The sequence below is a fragment of the Harmonia axyridis genome, chromosome 2 (genome assembly GCF_914767665.1).
Source record: "Harmonia axyridis chromosome 2, icHarAxyr1.1, whole genome shotgun sequence".
NCBI classification, from domain to species: domain Eukaryota; kingdom Metazoa; phylum Arthropoda; class Insecta; order Coleoptera; family Coccinellidae; genus Harmonia; species Harmonia axyridis.
Window position 1 is genome coordinate 50,201,435 of NC_059502.1, and position 17,072 is coordinate 50,218,506.

At 34.2% G+C, this 17,072-nt stretch overlaps 1 protein-coding gene across 1 annotated transcript in view; it reads left to right on the forward strand.

Moving 5' to 3' along the window:
- The window catches only part of LOC123671918 (beta-1-syntrophin), a 272,357-nt gene that overhangs the window by 175,085 nt on the left and 80,200 nt on the right, over positions 1 to 17,072 (forward strand). The gene's annotated exons all lie outside the window — the stretch shown is intronic.

Genomic DNA, 17,072 nt, shown 5'->3' on the forward strand with positions numbered 1-17,072 from the left:
TTAGTTTTTAGTGGTGTTTTCGAATATAAAAACAGATTTTCAAAATTCCGATGTACAGGGTGTTATTTCGAGGATTCAAACGATTCATATTTTTTTTGTTAACCCGGACCTGGAAGGAAGGAAAAGAAATATGAAGAGAAAAAAGGCAAAATTCATAAAAGACCCTGTATCTCGGCTACGAAGACAGTAAGACCCAATAAATGGGGTATCTCCAGAACCGCTTTATTGCCACCTATGCACCTGTGAAGTATTTCCGTTTCCCAATGAAACACACTGTATTAACTGAATTTTAATGATATTGAATATTTTTGTGATAATTTTTCTATGCGAACACGCAATGAAAAGCCAAATATGAATTGTAATAAACGAAACTGTCACACTTCACAGAAAATATTTGTACGCCATCCCGAAATTTCAAAAGTTGCAGCTTGTTTTTCGAATTTTCAATTGGAAAAGGTCGTAGGCAAAAAATGAGAATAAATCACTTTGGTAGAATTCCCCAGTGTTGGGGAAAATTTAATTATTTTGAAGAGGAATGGGGGATGGAAATCATCAACAGTTGTCGAAGGATATATTGAGCAATCTTTCAGATATAGCTTGGGAGTAGCAAATACTTTCATTTGCTACGCCCACTTGTTCTCTGAATCCTTTATTTCTTGTCCTTTTCCAAATCTTTATTTGGAGAAGGTCATGGTATATATTGGCCATATTGAAATTGGGGAACCACCTGAAACATAGTATTGTAAGGAACGAAATCAAATTGGATTATATCTGCAAATACGAATGTATACTAAATTATTTATTGTTTTCCTTCCTGATTGTTTGAATCGTCTGAAGAAACTATCTAAATTGAGTTCTTAAAAATCGCTCAACCGCTTTGTTAGGAATGCACAAAGTGCCAACAGCTTCTAGTAGGACGGCTTGTACTATGAATTCAATCTAAATTTTATATGACAGCTATGAATTTCGTGATCATCTTTTTCTATTCCTCAATCTTTGGCTGCTACTATAACCTGAACAGGTCGCATCTTTTTTTTGTTTTCCTAATCAACGTGTCAATTTTATCCATGTAATCTGCAATAAATATATTGCAATATGGTGCGATTAAAATGAAGAGCTTTGAAATTCGAATCCCTATTCTCATTTTTCCTCTTTAGGTAATTAAAAAAAATTAATGAAAGATTGAAATATTCCATAACAAATACTCAATTGAAGATTGAGATTAGCGGTGTTTAGATATCGTATTATTTGCACATTAATAAGTACTGCGCCTAAGCTCAACCGACGCCTGCCTATCACTGATCTTGTTTATGTTTCCGTTCAATTTCTGTTGTAACTTAATATCTGCAATTATCATTTATTTACACCCAGCATAAATATTTGGTGAATCATACGATTGGAATGTATGTATAAGGTTTCCCAAATTCGACGATGCTCACTGAACGCATCTCGAGAACTATAAGACTTAGAGATAAAAATTTTTTCCGAATATTTCGCCATATTTTAGTTTCTGTTAGAGATAATCAAAAATTGTGATAGGTTTTTTCTTTTCAGTAATTTGTATAGTTCATATGACACAGATCATAAAAAGCAATTACAATTTCAGAGATAAAGAATAGGGGTTTTTTGAACGTGACACCCTATACTTTTCCAACCAGGGTTTTTGCCCCCGATTTGTCAAAAAGCATCTCGTTATCAGTTTTTCAAAAATATCATCTGTTCAAAGGAAATTAAGTTTTTCGATTTTTTTATGAGACACCTTGTATATAAACATTCTTCATTTATTCCAAGCTTTAATTCATCTTATTTCCATTGTCATCAAGTCATATATAGGGTGTCCCATTTAATTGGAAATTAATTATCGTTTTAAAGATATAGAGAAGAGTTAGTTTTTTGAATAGAAAACACTATATATGACTTCATTACAATTATACAATTAAACAAGAGGAATTGAATCTCGAAATGAATAAAAAATATCTATTTATAAGGATGACATTTCTAAAAATCCGATAACGAGATGCTTTTCGACAAATCGGCGACTAAAAAACTGTGTTGAAAAATTTAGGGTGTCACATGTACGAAATACCAACCCTCCTCTATGTCTCTTAAACGGTAATTAATATCTACGCTATGTTATGAGTATCATATAAACTATTCAAATTACTGAAAACAACGTTCTTCAATTTTTTGAATATCTCGAAGAGAAACAAAGATATAGCGAAACATTTGAAACACCCATTTCTCAGAAACGCCCTGTAATTCCAGAATGAATCAAGATATCTATGATCTGCTTTCTGATAGATATCTTATTATTACGACAAAAGAGATCGGGGGTTCTTGATATTTTTTTTCTCTTATAGTTAATGTTCCCGAGACGCTCTCATTGAGCTTCAAATTTGGGATAACCTGTACTTTAGTTCAATGATGCTGTGCTACCAAATAATAATAATATAATAATAATAATAATGTTTATTCATTCCGAGATACAAAAAAATAATAAACATCAATTCTACCTTAATTAATGAATGAACAAACATAAATCTCCCACAAAAGTTTGACACTTGTGCGTGGGTTGTGATTCAAATTAACACAATTCTATGGACAGACGAACACACAACTAAACAAACTTATTCCTGCTCGTGAATGTATCCCAAAAGGACTTGGGTTTGCTCTTGATCCAGGTTTTAACTCTTCTATTGAACGTTCTGTAATTTTTTGTTTCTTTGATATCTACTGGAAGTTGATTATAAAGGAGTGGTGCGAGATATATGGATGATCTTTGTGCAACTGTTTTTGTTATTTTCGGTAATTGAAGATGATTTCCTCTTATTTCCATATAATCCTTTGGAGGTATCCCTTGATCGTGTTGGTAACTTAATAAAGCACATCCATGGAGCTGTCTTACGGAGCATACTCTTGATAGTTCATATAATTTTTCTGTTGGGTAGGTGATTGGCTTTCAGTAAATGATTTTTATTATCCATTTTTATATTACTTCCACTTGTTTGTAGTAAAAATCCGCCATTCCGCCCCATACCAGTACACCATAGCTCAAGTGAGGTTCAACTAACGCATAATACACTTTCATCAATTCATCTAGTTCACATATGTTTTTCAAGGATTTAATTCTGCTTATAAGTAATCTTACTTTGTGTACTACTAATTTTGATTGTTCTTGCCATTTTAAATGTGAGTCTACCATTATTCCTAGATATTCAATTTTTTCTGCACTTCGTACTTGAAAAGGTAACCCATTACCATTTTTAACTGTGAGTATTTGAAACGTGGGCTTTCCGCTTTTTAAGCTAGTGAACGACATAAACCTGGTTTTATCCATATTGACAGTAAGTTTTCTGAAGCTGAGGAATTCTAGTATTTCTGTAAAATCTTCCTCGATTTTTAACTTCAATGAATTCCATGTGGGCGCTGTATAAATGACTACCGTGTCGTCAGCGAAGCTTACAATTTGATTCTGAGCACTTAAAGTAAATAGATCATCAATGTACAGTAAAAATAATACTGGCCCTAGGATCGTTCCCTGCGGAACTCCACATGTATTAACTTTTTCTCCACTGACAACCTTTCCTATTTTCATTCTTTACTTTCTTCCTTTTAAGTAAGTATCCATCAAACTATATGCCACTCCTCTCCAACCAATTCTTTCTAACGTATCTAGTAGCTTTACGTGGTTCACGGTGTCGAAGGCCTTGGACAAATCTACAAACACGCACACAGCTGGCATTTTATTGTCAATTGCTTCGGTGATCAAGCTTACAAGTTCAGCCATAGCTTCCTGAGATGATCTGCCCTTTTGAAATCCGTATTGTCTAGCTGCAATCAACTTATGCTTTTCAACAAAGGAAATAATGCGTTTATAAATAAAAGTACATTTTAGCAATTCTTTTGAAAATTTTGGTATTTTTACTTTCTATGAGGGTATTTGAAGGAGCATGAATTCACTTCGTGCCAAATGATTTATTGATTCAGTAGATTGAGGAATCCCTAAAATATTCTGACCACCGATATTCTAGTACTGGTAACTAAGCGTGAAATAATTTCAATAAGAAATGCAAGAAAGTTTGCAAAATAAACTGTGTCGTTCATCGTTTCTCGTACATTCGGCAAAATGTCTATAATTTTGATACAGGAATGGTCTCAAATGATATGATTCGTGTTACTGATGACGAATCCGTCCTCAAATTTGATTGTCTCCATCACACGTTAACTCGAAGGAAAAGACCTTGAAACTTGAAATTTTCAGGGAAGTTTCGTATCTCAAATGCCTCAGTTAATTACGTTTATGGGGCAATATCCGACCAGGCATTATTCAAAGATGAACGATCGAATTTTGCGCTTCTGAAAAAGCCCCTAGGAAACACAAGAGACCAAAGATAGCACTTCCCTTGGAAGTGGGTGTTAAAGCCAAACTTCTACTAGCCCAGAGATTGTGTAATGTTTACATAAACCTTCTGAGTGGCATAGTGCCACCTGCTAGAGCTGTTCAAAATAGCTCACCAGAGGTTAATTATATTGAGATTGAGCAGTAAAAGGCCAACAGCTCAACTGCAAAGGAGAAAGTAGTTCCAAGTTTTGCGCTTCTGATAATTTCGTAGCTGCTTATTATCGGATCGCGCTAAAAATTAACATTTGGAATTATTTTTATCAAATGAACTTACATAATGGAAAATACATTCCATTGGGAAATGAAGATGACTCGCCTATTACGTTACTAGCATTCTTGATTTAAAAACGTACTGGTGAATCGTAATATCGCTAAAGAGTGCGACAACATACTCCCGAGGAGAATATGGAAGCATTTGCTGATTATATCACATACAACACCTAAATCATCAGCAGTTGAAAGTATAGCGAAGACAAATTACGGCTGTCTGGAGAAGCAAATCACAACTGTTGTTTTTAATTGTCGCCTGAAGCGGATTCTACAGCGTATATGTTGAACGAAGCATCCCTTTCGAACAGGAATTAATTAATCGATACATCCACGACAGTATATTAGTGTAACATTGTAAGAACTGATCAGGAAATAAACGAAATCGATATAAGATACATCAGGCGGAAAAACAGTCAAAATTGATCAAACTTTTTATTACAAGATATAATTCAAATCCTCGTTGCCAATTGTGCAACCTGACACATCTGAGCTCAAACAAATACTTGCCTGTATACTGCATGTCCACGACAACAGGAAAAAAATATGAAGAAACAATGACCATCTTCACTAAATTACAAGACACAGAAATGAACTTGGCATTGAAATTCATCGGTGGATACTATTTAGGTATAAAGAGTATGTCTACTTTAAAAAGTCCAAAACTTCAAGTTAAGATTCTATATGTGATTTTCAACAAAACATGTCATATAACAAATGGTCGAAATATTGACGGTAATTCTTCAATTCAACATTTGGTGTTATTACAAAATATGCCATTTTTTTAATAAAATCACACTCTAGTTATCCATGTAGCCTTATCAAATTTGTTCACATTACAGCAATAGCTGTTGATAAAAGTTCAATCATTTTTAGGAAGTCTGTGACTATGTGTATGGAATGGGTGGTGGTTTTGGTATTTTCAATGATGTTTCTGTAATACCACCACTCCCGTTTTAATTGTTGAGAAATTAGAATTTATTTCTGGTTTCGATTATTTTTTTTTGGGAGGGGTTCGAAAATTTTCTTTTTTTCACTGTTTGCCATGGAAGGCTGGTAGCCATATTCTTATTGTTTTAGACGTTATGGAGATGACTAGTTTATGAAATTAATAGAATTCGGTGTTTATTTCTACTTTTACAATGCAATTTGACTATTTATCTAGATACGTTTGTAAAACATATGACTTGGAAGAGATAATATGGACCGCTGATAGCAATGCTGAAACGCGAATTTCGTCATAAATAACATGGATTTGTATTTGACTGTACGTAAAGTATAAAAAGCCAATATTGTGAACTCCTGGTTGCAAACCGATTCTAATCCGGTGAATGAGAAATGAGCGATTGTAACGGATCTGCATTTGACATATTGTTTTCACATCAATGCAACTTTCTTTCTGAAGTTCCCAGAAAAAATGTCTTTTATTTCCTGAACAAACCTCATTTTTATTGACCTGACCGTATTTGTGGATCAACAAAACAAGCTACAAACTGATGAAACATCGAAATTTTGTTATTCACTAAGTTTTTTAAGGAAACATTCCTCAATTTATAAATCTCAAGTAGAATACTTTATCAGCCATGTATTCATCTACTGAAAATCATGAATAGGTGAGATTCTCAAAATATCGTGTTGCATTCAGTATATATTTGATAAATATCCGAAGAATTATTTCGAGATGTTTCTAGAAAATAAATCATTTTTATTTCCATGGATATCGCATATATTTTTTCTCTTGCAAAAACCGATATTCTACAATTGATTGCATTTATGAAAAATTCCTTAGTTCCACATCGATAATTTGTTTATTTTGTTTCAGGTCAGTACTCTCATCATTGGAATTAATTCTCAAAGTAAGGGTAAGAAAAGATGTAAAATTATCAATCTTTAAGTCATTGATATACTTCGATTGTAATTAACAGAATCGTTCAACAGCAAAACTAATTTATGAACTACCGACTTTTGGGAGAATTTTCAACAGGTGTAGGTGAAATACCATCGTTTGTAATAAACAAATGGAATTCCAACGAAAAATCTCAAAAATAACCAACATAAATTTATGTATATTTATGTTGATTGATTACAAGAACGAGATTTGAATACTACTCAAAAATAAGCTTTTGGAAATCAAACATTTAAAACAGGAAAATCATCGTTTAACCAAAACAAAAAAAAATGTCTATTATATCAGAAAGTAACCAGTTTGCCAGCTGCTCCTCAAAATCGACACATACTGTTCTAAAGAAAAAATTAATATATCCCATATATTGCAGTATTTTTTTCATGATAAATTATGGTTATTATTCGTTTTTCATTATCATTCTCAAATAAAGTTTTTTTTTCAATAAGAGCTTTAATATTGAATTGAATTGAAGAAAAATTGATTATACGTGGCCACCGAGATCTTGTGATTTAACACCTTCTGGTTTTTTTCGAAGTCACAAGGAAGATAAGGTCTATGCTAATGCTCCACAATCAATTCAAGACCTTGAAGATGGAAATCGTGATTCGAGAATTTTTCAAGGACCTACAGCCGCAAATGTGCGAATTGGACATAGTCACGGCGCCATTTGGTTGATATCATTTACCATCAAGGCATACCTCCTTTTTTATAATGAAATAAACCAATGATTTCCCTGAAATATTCTCGTTTTCTAAGTATTCAAATGAAACCTTTCATTGGAATCGAAATACAGACATCCTCACGAAGAACTATAGCCCGAAAAGAGAATGAGTTTTTTTAGACTACGAAAACGTTTAGGTACATAAAAAAGTTAATTGAGCAGAGCAGAAAATAGAAAAGAACTATAGTAATGTTTGTAATTATTGGGGCTAATAAACTGAAACCCTTCTGGTACAAGGGGGAATGAAATACCCATTCCGACTTATCATCTATCTAATATGGACTAATTGCAATTGGAAAAGATAACTTGTTGAGTAATGCGATGAGAAATTCATTTTTTACCGCTTAATTCTTTTCAATTGAAATTTTCAAATTTGGCAGTGAAATATAGAATTATTTATTCAATTCATTGAAATATTTAGAGAATTTAATGAAAAAAGACCATTTCGAAGTAAATAATGGCGTTATTTTCAAGTAGGCACTTCAACAATATTGCTTAGGCCATGTACTTAACAATTTCATATCCCAAATATCAAATAAGATAGGCTAATATAAAATTTCATCGTCATAATAATAGTAGACAATTTAACTATATAAGTACATAACAATGAAAAAATCGAGGCACGGCATCAAAACAGTTTTCACAAACTCATTAGAGTCATTCAATCCTGCAATCAAAATTACTTATTTGACGACTGAAGGAGCCTCTTTCCGAACGTACATTTTATACTTGAAAAGTGCTCGCCAGTCACTCAAGAAGGAAGATACTATCTAGGCTCTAGAGAGTTTAATATCAACTGCCATCTCAAATCTAACTGCTTTCATTAAAACCGGGTTATTGCTTTTTTTTCAACAGCCCTCCGTAATAAATCGAATTATTTTTATTGCATACTTCGCGTCTAGTTTTGTTATTATATCTGGACTCGTTTCAGCTCGGAATATTGCTTTTCATAAACTCATTTTGTTGCGATAGATTTCATTGTGTGGTCTTCGAATATATCAGAAAGTCATTTATTTTTACTTATGGATCAAAGTCTATCTGACCATGATTCATTTTATACTATTCAAAAACTCGTCTTTCATTTCCGTAACATATTAGAATGCGAGAATATGAAGAGCAAGTATTTATTAATCACAAATTTAATTCCATTGGACTCCTTTTATTATATTTGCATTTCTAACCAAATTTACCTAATGCTCACTTTCAGTTTGAATATCAAACTTATATATTAAATTCAAATGCATGTTACTTTGAATGTCGAAATCACAGAAATTTCATATGAGATTTATAATGTTTACCATGCAGAATATTATATTCGGTAAACAGAGTGAGTTTTCACTGTGGAACATCTCAATTATCTCGGAAAAGGATCGATCGATTTTTTTTCCTTTTCCGGAATTATAAGAATGAACATTATCATTGTGAATGAGTTACACACTCTGTATATTATTTCGGCCTTTGAAATCCTCCATATATCCTGTTTTTTTTTAATCCTTACAAACTTTAAACGGACTACGCGATGATACCTAGTAAGCCTAGTAGATATTATTCTAACCTAAGATTTAATTCCATTATACTTGGTCTTGTGAAAAAAAAACCGTTGTCTCCATTATCCTTTGAAAGACTTGTTATTGGTCGTCACCATTTATCTTATATCTGATCTCTACCCTGGATAAACTTGACTGAATCGCTGGAAAGAGAAACTATTCTCTCTTTCCGAGACAGTATTTGGCGAATGCCTTAAACACTGCGTTTATAGATAAGAAACACACTCCACAGATTCATGGTCTACAAAGAACGGTATATAGTCCAAAAGAAAACTTTTGCAGATAATCTCGAAAGCAAATGCAGCCTGAATAATAACAATGCGTATTTGGACTACATCGAGGACATCAACCAAAAGTTAGGAGAGACTTGCGTTGAAAGGAATCGACTAAAGCTTAGGTTTCGCTACCGTTCAAGAAATCCAGATAATTTTAATATCAAGTAAGTGATAAGGACACAAGGACTGGACGGCATCACGAACTTATCGTTGAAAAATCTTTGTTGATAAGTCTTAGTAGCATTGACGAATATAATCAATGTTTTGCTATGACTAAGTCATTTTCTTGAGGAATGGAACGTGGTTGCAATCCACAAGGCCGGTAAAGATGCTAAATTTCCGCAGAATCACGTATAGAGACTAAGTAATTAGTAGTTATACGAATACTTTTTAATGGAATACTTCCCCCTGCTAGAGCAGGACTCATTACTTCACCCAGAGGTGAATAGTAATGAGATGGGTCAGGAACAGGCTAACGGCGTAGCAGTATAAAAGATCGAAATTAAATTTGTAATGTACGTCTGTATTCGTCTGTCTTGGTTTGATGCATTTATTCGAATTTTTCTGAATGTCATTCCTAAAAAATGATCTTCGCAAGATGATCACTGTCTTGTGCGTAGATGTTCAAAAATCAAATCTATTCATTCTTTTATTTTTTATATGCCGACAACCAGGTTATTCATTAGTATAGGGTCTTTTTTTCGAAGTATATAACTTTAAGTTGGCATTACTGTTCAAGATGACGACCGATTTAACAGCTGTCAAGTGATTTATTCTCAGTTTGGTTTGGCAATTCATCATGAATAGACTCATGCTTGAACAACGCTTGCAAATAGTGCAATTTTATTTCGAAAATAATGGTTCTGTGCGGAATATCGGAATATCGCGCACTACATCCATTTTATCTTTTATCACAATGGCTACGTCAACAAACAAAACTGCCGCTTTTGGAGTGAAACTAATCCTCAAGTGTATATCGAAACACCGTTACATCTAGAAAAACTGACTATTTGGTGCGCTTTATGGGCTGGTGGAATCATTGGTCCGTACTTCTTCAAAAACGATGATGGCCAGAACGTTACAGTCAATCGGTATAGAGCCATGATTTTACTAACTTTTTCATTCCTGAATTGAACAACCATGATATCCAGGAGCCGAGGTTCCAACAAGACGGCGCAACATGTCACACAGCTCGTGTCACGATCGGTATATTGAAAGACACGTTTGGTAATTTCACGTTTTGGACGTGTGAATTGGCCTCAAAGATCTTGTGATTCAACACCGCTAGACTACTTTCTGTGGGGCTATGTAAAGTCATTGGTCTATGCGGATAAGCCACAAACCCTCGACCATTTGGAAGACAACATTCGCCGTGTTATTGTCGATATACGGCCACAAATGTTGGAAAAAATTCATCGAAAATTGGACGTCCAGATTGGACTACATTCGAGCCAGCCGTCGCGGTCATATGCCAGAAATCATATTTAAAATGTAATGCCACAAGATTATCTTGCGGATAAATGAAATTCATGTCAATCGAATCATCCATCGTTGTTTTATTGCAATTCAAAGTTCTATAGCTCTAAAAAAAAACACCCTTTATAATCCGAACAGCCTGAACTCTATAATCCGAACGGTAGAATGAGTTGCAGAAGATTTGATTCCTTTGAGAATATCAGGAGAATGACTGCGTCTTTGATGGACAGAAATACATAATATATAAAGTACATTTTTTCATAAAAATGAGTTGGCACGCTCTAGAAATGTTTCTATAATCCGAACGAGGTTCGGATGTTCGGATTATAGATATCATTCATTCCTATAATCCTCCTGCCTACTTTCTGTTCGGATTATCCATATATTACTGTAGTCACAGAATTATCATTTAGTAGAATGCCCACCATTTTGTTACCAGGCGATCAGGAGTTTCTTCTTCCTCCTCACAAAATCGCCGCTTCAGAAACAAAAAACAAAATCCTTTTTATCGAACTTGCGAAATCCACCAAATCCACCGTTTTAACCACTATAATTATTTCTCGACCAAAGGCTATACGATGAAAAATATCGTAGATTTTTGATATAGTGAATAACTTCATATTATATGGAACAAAAGGTGGACACTGGTAAATTCCACTAATTCCATGTAATACAATTTCAGTGCTCCTACGCCATTCTCTTTTTCCTCTTTTCAGAGTGAATGTTCTATCAACGACACCTAAAGCGGCCAACAGAAAATGGCATTCTAGGCTTACAATGGAAAAGGTTTGAGTAACCAGAGAAAAAGCTCAATGGATTTGTTTTTCCGACTATGTGGAAAATAGCACTTTTTCCTTTACAGGTCCGGAGTGGTAATTTGCTGAGTAACATTGAAGAGCACTGGAATATAAAAACGAATAAAATGTTACAAATGCTGCATAATACTGAATTATTCAATGGGCATATTATGAGCTTTTTACAATGAGAATGCGATACTTTTTTGAGATGTGTAGGTATTTACCTCAGAAAACATAAAATAAAAAATTTTCTTCATTGAATTATAGAATATAATCCATCGATGATCAATTGTCATTTCAATGAGAACCAATGTTATTCCATTTACAAATTCGCAATATACTCGTGTTATAATTTTTCTGGTGTCATCTTTTAATTCTACCATTTCATATCTGAATGGAATAACCTAGATTAATTCAGAAGCCCGAAATAACGATCGATTAATTTGAGCGGAAATGTGACCTCTATTCGCTTTTCAGATATTCACGTTGTGCGGAGGTTATATTCCCGAAAAGCCTTCATTGAAATATGGCGTAATGTGTCACAAACGAAGCTAATATTGTATGAAAACCGTTTCTGTTCCCAGATTCCGGAAACCGCAAAATGTTGCAATATTATGCTAATTGCTTCAGGATATCTCGTGATGTATCAAATTGCGCGTGGTACGTTCGAGACTATTAGCTATGGTGTTCAATCCGTGGCGTCTTCTAATAGTATTTTGATCTTCTTCGTTTATCATTAGAATAGCTTCAGAATTAGACGTTCATAACAACTCCCGAGCAACTCCTTATTGAATTCTTTTATTGAGGGAAAGTGTGACTGATATGATTTGCGGTATGAATTTGAACAGAGGTTTCAGCTAAAAAATTTCGATTATTCTTCCAGAATGAGTTCTGCTTCTCTTCACTATAAAACATAAAATAACAGAAAGCATCCTTGTCATTCAGTTATGTCCAGAATTGTGTTTGCATATACAAGATCTCTCAAAAGAAGTTTATCACATTTAAAAAAGCAATTGAAAAAAATTTGCCGTTTGTCAAAAAAAATTTTACCGTTTCAGCGATCAGTTCAAAAATTAGTATACTTTATGTTCGATATTGAATCGAATTTCCGCGGGTTGTTTTTGAATTGACGGAGTTGAATTGTTATCGACGGATTTGAGAGGAATTATCTCCATATTGAAATCCTTTCTCAGATTCTGACTTTCCCATCCCCTCCACAATTTTAGCACACTTGGTTTACCGCAACCACAACGGACGTTACGCACTGTCCTTTTAATGGTTTTAAATAAGGCAAAAATCGCAGTTTCGCACAAAAACTCAATCAGTTTTTAAGTTCGTTAACAGCTACGTGAGAGGACACATCATAGTTAAGTGAAGAAGATTCTTCATATCATATGTTCAAGTTTGACAGGTGAATCCCTTTCCTGTTAGAATTTTTCTTCTTATTGCTGACTGTTCCGGGTGGTATTTCCTCTCAAATCTCAGAAATTAAGCGAATTTTTTTTTTCTTTTGTATCGGATAATTCACAAACTTGTGTGGCGGAGCAATCCAATTAATAATTTCATACATAATACAGTCCACTAGAATAACTTTTAAATATAATTTGGATTGATTGGATTTCTCACGGGGAACATGGTGGCATGAGATCAGTCCGTCAGATTTTATCACCAGGCGCGCAGGATCGATATGGCAACCGACGTATTGTATCGATTCACTTGCCTACTTGAAGCAGGGACTGTTTATAAACTGTTTACCTTAAAGGCCATCGATTAATATGGGGTTTTCACTATTATTAATTTTAAAAAGTTCGTCATTGCGGATAGTACTTTCTTATATATTTTTTCTAATGGAAAAAAAAGAATTAAAAGATTTTTTTTTAAATAAATATATTCATGATATAACTTTTCCAACAAACATACATTTTTTCATGAATTTCTTCATAACAATATTATAAAAAATTTTTTGTCGAAGGCTGAAAATGAGTTCTTCCTAAAATTAAAAATAAAGACGTAAAAACATATATTTAATTCTTGCATGTGGTAGAAAAGACGGTTAATCAGAGGAACGTTTTAGATTTCCTTACTCAACCTGAAAAGTGGTGAGGTCTCAAAATCGCTGAGGAGACAGCTGAGTTGAACTTTGGCTGATCACGAGAAAGTCACGTGGTATAAACCCCTCATTGCTGAAATTCCTGATAACGGCTTGGCAAGCATGCACCATTTCAAGGCGAATATTTCGTTTTGAGTGGGCCAGGGAAGTTGGTTGATTAACGTAAACTTCAGACTTAAGAGGGAACACCACCACGTGACATTCTCGTGATCTATCAATATTTACCCAGGGGAGGGACCGAAATATGCGGTGTTGAGAGAATTATTGAATGAACAGTAGAAATTACGAATATTACAATCATTCCAACTTTAGCCGGAAAGAATACTTTATGAGTCTTTTTATAAATTTCCACAAAAATAGAGTTTTGCCTGCTTTTTGATGATTTTTTGTAGGATATTTTTTGAGAATAACATCAAAATACATCAGTGCTTTGTAGGGATACCATATCATCAATTCTTTTGCGAAAAATGAAGAATTACCAGAAATTTTTTTTTTTCATTTGCGAAATGAAAGTATTGAAAATTTGTAATGTATATTATTGCCTAAGGAAAACTCCATAAAAATCGGTCATCATCATATCTCTGATTTCGTTTTGAACTGAGTAGTCACGTGTTGGTGTTTTCTCTTATAGAAACCCTAGATACAGGTAAAAATCCATAAAGGTCAAATAAGGACTGCAGGGGCAATAAATGTCATCTCTCCTGGATTTACCTGAAAAAATTTCACGAACTGGTGGCAGAGACACATTGGACATGTATGAATCCTGCCATCCTGCTGGAGCTATGTTCTTTGGGTATAACCAGAAAAGTTCTTCAGGTCAGGCAACAAAAATCCATTTGACATCTTCATACTACGCTCTGAAATAACAGTAATCTTCAAAAAAGATTAGAACCGATAATTGAGGTAAAGATGAGCTTCATTCGAAAAAAAGATGTTGGTAAATGTTTGTAAGCGCTTAAGGTTAACAAATTCTAACCTGGGAATTGCATCTGGAGGTTTCAATATTTGCACCAATTTAATTTTTAGGGATGCAAAATGCGGTCTAGCGATGATCTATGCACATTCAAAGCATTTTCACGGTCGGGATCACCAGGAAGAGAACGATAAACTCAATAACCTTGGACGTCCGGGTTCTGGTTTCTTTAGTGTTGAACCGATCTCCTAGAACTTTTTCATCCATCTCCGAAAGAGAGGAAAAACTCGAATATTGGATAAAGTTCTTCGCGCTATACAGTAGTATATGGATAATCCTAACCCCAGATAATCTGGAGTACCCTATAATCCTAACGGCCCAATTGGTAAAATGATATGTAACGGCTGTTTTTTTCGAGTTATATAACTTTAAGTTGGCATTACTGTTCAAGATGGAGACCGATTTTATAGCTGTCAAGAGATTTATCCTCACTTTGGTTCGGCAATTCATCACAAATAGACTCACGCCTGAACAACGCTTGCAAATAGTGAAATTTCATTTCGACAATAATGGTTCTGTGCGGAATACGTATCGCGCACTACGTCCATTAGCGATGATGCGCACTTCTGGTTGAATGGCTACATCAACAAACAAAACTGCCGCATTTGGAGTGAAACGTTTTGGACCTGTGAATTGACCTCCAAGATCTTGTGATTTAACACCGCTAGACTACTTTCTGTGGTGCTATGTAAAGTCTTTGGTCTATGCGGATAAGCCACAAACCCTTGACCATTTGGAAGACAACATTCGCCGTGTTATTGCCGATATACGGCCACAAATGTTGGAAAAAGTCATCGAAAATTGGACGTCCACATTGGACTACATCCGAGCCAGCCGTGGCGGTCATATGCCAGAAATCATATTTAAAATGTTATGCCACAAGATTATCTTGCGGATAAATAAAATTCATGTCAATCGAATAATCGATCGTTGTTTTATTGCAATTTGAAGTTCTATAGCTCTAAAAAAACACCCTTTATAATCCGAACAGCCTGAACTTTGTAATCCGAACGGAAGAATGAATTTCAGAAGATTTGATTTGATTTGAGAATATCAGGATAAGGACTAAGTCTTTGATGGAAAGAAATACATAATATATAAAGTACATTTTTTATGAAAATGGGTTGGCACGCTCTAGAAATGTTTCTATAATCCGAACGAGGTTCGGATGTTCGGATTATAGATATCATTCATTCCTTTAATCCTCCTGCCTACTTTCTGTTCGGATTATCCATATATTACTGTAGTCACAGAATTATCATTTTGTAGAATGCCCACCATTTTGTTACCAGGCGGTCAGGAGTTTCTTCTTCCTCTTCACAAAATCGCCGCTTCAGGAACAAAAACCAAAAACCTTTTCTTCGAACTTGCGAAATCCACCAAATCCACCGTTTTAACCACTATAATTATTTCTCGACCAAAGGTTATACGATGAAAAATATCGTAGATTTTTGATATAGTGAATAACTTCATATTATATGGAACAAAAGGTGGACACTGGTAAATTCCACTAATTCCATGTAATACAATTTCAGCGCTCCTACGCCATTCTCTTTTTCCTCTTTTCAGAGTGAATGTTCTATTAACGACACCTAAAGCGGCCAACAGAAAATGGCATTCTAGGCTTACAATGGAAAAGGTTTGAGTAACCAGAGAAAAAGCTCAATGGATTTGTTTTTCCGACTATGTGGAAAATAGCACTTTTTCCTTTACAGGCCCGGAGTGGTAATTTGCTGAGTAACGTTGAAGAGCACTGGAATATAAAAACGAATAAAACATTACAAATGCTGCATAATACTGAATTATTCAATAGGCATATTATGTGTTGTGTTATTCATACTTACCTATTGTTCTGATTTATTGAATTTAATATTTACTTTCCCTCTTATTCCTTAAGGTGGCGCTATACAAAGAATTAACAAATCAAAGGCATCATTTCAAAGTTTTCATTTGATTTGTCGAAAGAAGTTGATCTTGTTATTATATATCCACATGTTATAATCCACAGAGATTATAAAGAGAGGTGATAAATAAAAGAAATACATACATATATTCACTTAAAATTACCAATTACAATTGATCCACAATCTTGGAATAGTGGATGGTGAATAAATGAGACTACTTATGCAGCAGAATACGTTTACTTTTCTGTAAGAATATGCATACACATACTATGTGTAAGAATTAACATATACTAAAATTAATGTCTCAGAAGAGAGGTCTAACAGAGGCTTAGTAGAGTCGGACAAGAAAAACATAAAGAACATATTGACTTTAGTAAATGTACTACTAGTATATTATTCAACGAGCGGTAATGTAGGTCATAACTCACGCAGAAGAAGTTTGCTGTAATGCATCAAATGAGTTATGACCATTTCCGCACGTTGAATACTATACTTTATCTATGACTATAACGCAATAAATACTAAAATACAAGAATAGAGAAAGAACTTCATTGACAAACCTCAAAAGTTTCCTATAAACGTCAAAATTATCAAAGTGACATTCCTCCCCTCAATAACAATAATGGAATGTTTCCTTCCGGCCAACCGAATAGAAGCACAGAAGTATAGAAACAAAGAGCCATCTTTTCCGATG